A 5,441-nucleotide genomic window follows, 5' to 3' on the forward strand; every position below is an offset into this window, starting at 1 on the left:
CGCACTCTATTGCATCTTGACCAGCAAAACAAAATCCCTATTTACCTTTGTCTTCACAACTTGGATTTTGTTTTTCTCTTTCTTCTTTTTCAAGTGAGAGCATTCTCCATTTGGATGGATCACCTTTCATCCATCTCTAAGCATTGCTCTCCATCTTGGTGTGAATCTAAACATGCCTAATCACACAATTAGCAAAAGCTTAGTCCACTAGTTGTCTCAATTATCAAAACCAAACATAGGGCTTTTACCCTTCAATCCATGTGACTTGATCTTGAGCCATCCAAAGAAAACGCAACTTTGATTCAAGGGTGGATGTTGCTTGAGAGTGTGTTTAGATTAGAATACTTTTGTGTTGTTTTTTAGTATGCATGAACCATGGTTGTTTAGTTGTTGGTGAGTCGGTGGGCAGGGCCCAAGCTGTTTCCTAGAGTGCTTCGTTGCATCGCTAAGGCAAGTGTATGACAAACTTGTCGACAGCCTTTTTTTAAGAAAAGACAACCTATTTTTTCAAAATGCCTCCAGGAAGGAACCTGCACTGCTCTACTTCATCAACTAGTTAACCATGATTTTAAACCTCTGGCCCCTATAGAAATTGAGTAAATGATGCTTGAATCGTATAATTCTTGCATCAGGTCTTGTTATAGAGGATGTTTTTGTAACTCAGTTCCATTTCACGCGACAACCTATTTGACCTCGAACATGGCCGAAAAACCGAATCGATCAATTACTGTCCAGAACATCAACAGAACAACAACAATCACATTAAGGAAAACATAACTCCTAAACCACATAGCCTAAAATCTTGAAATTCGACGAGCGCAAAGATTTTTACATTACAAACAACTTTTAGCTGGGTTGGCAAAAGGATCATGTGCTAACAACTAGTGCATCAAGTCATCCAAAGGGGTGATGTACTCAACAACCGAACAGGTTTGTTTGACATGGAAAAATTGCCACTTATTACATCGCTACATTGGCAGAATCCCACACATCAAACAACATCAGAGTAGAATGTAGCTCCTCAGCGGGTGGAGACTCCAACTCGCTTCGATTGGACGGATATTCGCTCCGAGCAAACGCTCCACAAAGCTCACACGCCGCTCAGCCTTGTGTGTTTTAACTAGAGTCCTCGCACGACCACGGAGACGTTTGGTTTGACATTAGGTTGACCTGTATGCACAACTTGCGAACCATATGCCCCGCCGGCCCATACTTGGGTTGTCATTTTAGCGCATGATTGTCACCCGTCGTCCCTCTCCTTGCACTTTTGTTTGCCGCTCATCGTTTTTTCTCTTCTTCCTTTTTCTTTTTTTTCTTTTTTTTATATCAACCTCGATTTCCTTTCTATATGCTCGTTTTTTATTTTTTATTTTTGTCTGCCACACAATTTTTTAAATTTAGAAGTTGATACAGAATAAATTACGTAAAAATATTAGATAACAAAAACTTATATGTATAAGTTATATTATCCATAAAATTATTATACAAAATTTGTGTTAGAAAATTTATGTTGAAAATATTTATGATGAATTTGTCGGAGACCAATACTAGGGTACCCGAAGAGGAGGAGTTAATGGTCATCAATATTGATTCATCCGAGCAGTCAAGAGCGCGACTACAGCTCCAACCGACCCCAGGTGCGCGGGCTCCGCCTCGCCCGACCTCTGGGGGACGGCTCCGCCCCTCCCGACCCCGGGGCCGCGGACTCTGCCTTGCCCGACCCCAAAGCCATGGGCTCCGCCTCCCCCGGCCCTTGGGTTTGCGCTCCGCCTCGCCCGACCCCAGGGCCGCGGACTCCGCCTCGCCTGACGGGATCCCATACCACCGCCAACCAATCTAGGTCTAGGCGTATGGGTCTGGGTCAAAACTCTGACACCAAGGAAGAGACCAGCACGCCCCGAGGTAACCCATGGCCATGACCGGCTATACCTGAAGATTCACATCAAGAACAGCGTCGGACGTACCGGTGTTGTTCTGCCTAACCCCGTATTGTCGCACCCGGTTTTCCAAAGAATACCAAGCGTTAATTATATGTGTGCCCAGGATGTCCACATAATACATATAATGACAAATATGGAGAATATTAAGAACAATGCTTTATTATATATATCGAAACATAGTTACATCAAGACTTACATCTATTTCAAAGCATAGCGGAAACTATTCTATATCTTCTCTTCAGGACTCCATACTCCACAGGGACGGTTGACTGAGGGAAACACTCGCCTAGTACTCATGGACTCCATAAGAAACTCTTCGTTTGATCCACCATCTAGTACCCATTCGGGATTTTTGTTGATTGTATATAAAGCAAGTGTGAGCGCACCATACTCAACAAGTATAACATGAGGGGATGCAAGGCTCAAGTGGCTAGACTTGGCTAAACTGAGGTAAGCATTTTATTAGTTGGTCATATTTTATTTATTAAACCTATGTTGCTAGGTTATGCTTAAGCTCCCAAGGTGAAAGTATAATTAACATCAAGATTAATCATCACCCAAATCATTCATAGAACCATCTATCTCGAAAAGGATCCAGGCCGCTCATGACTGAGAGCATGGCTGATATACCAGTTTTACACTCTGCAAAGGTTGTACACTTTCACCACAAGTCGTGATTCCCATATGCCATCACATCTTCCAACAGAGTGTGACAGGGTACACTACGAGACTGTTCATAGGTCCAACTAATAAGTAGCAACCTGCTAAGGTTTCCCCATCAAGAAGTAAGATCCCTCCCCCAAGGGGTGACTAACAAAAAAAGCAAAAAACCAAAGAGCACCCCCTTGGTAGGCCGAGATCAAACCAATCGGAGCCCCTCTTGCACCTTTTGATAAGCTACCACAAACTAGTAGAATTCTGATACTGAGTCAAGCCAGAGCCATGTGGCTTGTGGTTGTACTATATGTCCTGGGTTGCCACTTTAAGGTTCAGCCCTTATGGAGGGCAGACTAGAGCACACAAAAAAGGCCCAATGCTCTAGCCCCCTGATATCCATGTTGCCAAAAAACACCTTTTAATCCATAGTTGCGTATATCATTAATCAATATTATAGATCATTATAGTTGGTGATAGCAAACTAAGTCAGTCTACCCACACGCAAAACCCATAGGTGACAAGGATACAAGATATCAAAAGTACTAGGGATTGTCCTTAGTGTTTCATCATATTAGACACATGCACATAAAAAGGTGATTAAATGGTTATTAGGTAACAAGGGAACTCATGTTACACTTGCCTTCCAAAAGCTTTTCAAGCTCTCCAACTTTTCCTTCTGGGTCAGCCTTGCATAGCACCACTTCTAACGTCAGCAAACAACCGGTGCAAACATCACAAGAACCTATAAACAGTACACCAAGCATTACAAAAGTATACTATAAAGATAACTAACATGTACTACTCGTCGTTACGAACTCGTGAGCCCAAGAACCGAATAAAACGGAGCTATCATTCAAAAGTTATGAGCTTTTGAAGTTTTATAGATTATAATTCAAATTCACGTTATTTTGAAATAGAATTGATTTCTGTAAACGCTCGATGAACCGTGACATAATATAGTTCATGGAATAGAGTGCTAAAGATGTACGGTCATAGACGGAAATGGAATGATATGGTTAGCTATTATGGACTAGCAAAGAAATTTTACAAAGTATATAGGCCCCGTTCGCTGGTCCGAAACTCCAAATTAAAATGGAATAAATTTGATATGATGAAGGATACGGCTCAGATTACTAAAGAGATATTAAAAAGGAATATTGATATTAAATTTTGAAGAAAATCATGGTGTATGTGACATCAGCTTGATGTAGTATACCATGTAGTATATGTATATCATGTATAAAGGTGGGTTGTATAGTAGATCATGCATGAAGAATCACGTAACCATAAAGGGATATTCTTGCGGACTGCTGCCTGCTGGTGGAGCTTATTGACTATACAATTTTTAGTGTAAGATGAACATCTGTACGGACCGTGGGAGTAAGTCGAATATATAGCAGGTTGTCAAATAATGATGGACATGCAAACGACTGAACGAGTGCTGAATAGATCGACGACGATGGGTTGCTTCTCACCTCGCTGATGGCTGGTGACGTGAAGTGATGGAGGTGAACTGAATGGAAACGTAGATGCTAGCAAGCTTCTGAGTTCCGACCTGTGTGCAATTGTAGCTGATGAAGCGAGGTGACCTGCCATGAGGAATTTGATGCTATGGCTGTAGTTTGGCCGGAAATAAATATGTAGATAAACAGGATAGCGATGGTGATCACCTCAGCTGGGTTTTCTACTTCTTGATGACGTGGAGAAGCCGGCGGCGGCGGGTCTCTCCGGCAAGGTGGGGAACGGCCAATTGGACACCGATTGCTGTTGAGAAGCAGCGGAGAGGATGCAGTATGTCACTTCAAAACCAAGGAAGGAATAGATGGGGCAGGAGACGTCCTCTCGCGGGAGATCGACACCAGCGGCCGGAGCTAGGAATCCGACACGGACAAGTGCGTTGGGTACGGGAGCTCACCGCGAAACTGGTGGAGTAGTTCGTGGCATCCAGTTCAGAACGGGGAGTGAGGGAGTCGAGGAGAAACGGACTGCGGCGGACGTCGGAGGCTCCGCCGACCACGGATTCTGCACAAAAGGCCTCAGATTACTGCAGATAAGTAGCATGGCGTCAGCAAAAAGTCCCTGCGAATTCAACAAAGGCGGAATCGAAGCAGGAGGCGGCTCGACCAAAGTAAATCAAAGGCAGCAGAGGTCGACGCGGCAGTGGCGATGACGGCTTCGACTGGTGGTGCTGCAGAGAAGAAGAGAGGGCGAGAGCAGACTTTCGGGTGGCGGAAAAGAGGGAAGAGGCTCGGGCTACACTTATATAGGGAGACGAGCGAGGAATGTGGACGGGATTGGAGCTCGGTTCACAGCCATCAATGGCAGCCGGCGGTTTCTGCATGCAGAGATTGATGTGGCATGATGAAGGGAGTGAAGAGGGGCGTTACTGCGGGGATTTGATGACACTTGATTGCAGCTTGACTGACTGGAGAGGAGGGGGCGCACCTGGCGGGCTTCCTGGCTTGGTTCATCCATCGGCCATGGATGGAAAAGGAAGCAGAGAGAGCGCTGGAGGTTGGGGATGGCAAGCGGGTCCACCCGTCGGTGAGAGGGAGCGGGACCCGCCTGGCAGTGACAAAGAGAGGAGAGCGAGTGGGCTGGAAGTCTGGAACAAAGAAATACGAGACTTTTACATATACGTCATTAAAAAAGTTTGTAATTACATATAAGCCATTAAAAAATTGACCGCATACGAGTGCCATCGTTTTGAACTTCTTTGGTCTCCAAGCCATTTCGTCGGTGGTCTGTTCGTTTTTCACCGTTACATGTGGGCTCGATCAGTCAAAACGTCCATAATACCCCTCTCATCCCTATCCTCACTCACTCAAACTCCCTCTCTCAAAC

General features: G+C 44.6%; 1 long non-coding RNA gene across 1 annotated transcript; it reads right to left on the bottom strand.

The window, feature by feature from the left end:
- Positions 1–2,091: 2,091 nt before the first annotated feature.
- Positions 2,092–5,013, bottom strand: LOC136531922 (uncharacterized). The gene is made up of 6 exons (XR_010778131.1): positions 4,722–5,013; positions 4,513–4,641; positions 4,268–4,361; positions 4,073–4,186; positions 3,238–3,339; positions 2,092–2,272 (listed from the first exon to the last, which is right to left on the bottom strand). It is a non-coding gene; the product is annotated as an uncharacterized lncRNA (long non-coding RNA).
- Between the last annotated feature and the right edge of the window lie 428 nt (positions 5,014–5,441).

The sequence above is a fragment of the Miscanthus floridulus genome, unplaced genomic scaffold, assembly GCF_019320115.1.
Source record: "Miscanthus floridulus cultivar M001 unplaced genomic scaffold, ASM1932011v1 fs_475_6_7, whole genome shotgun sequence".
NCBI lineage: Eukaryota > Viridiplantae > Streptophyta > Magnoliopsida > Poales > Poaceae > Miscanthus > Miscanthus floridulus.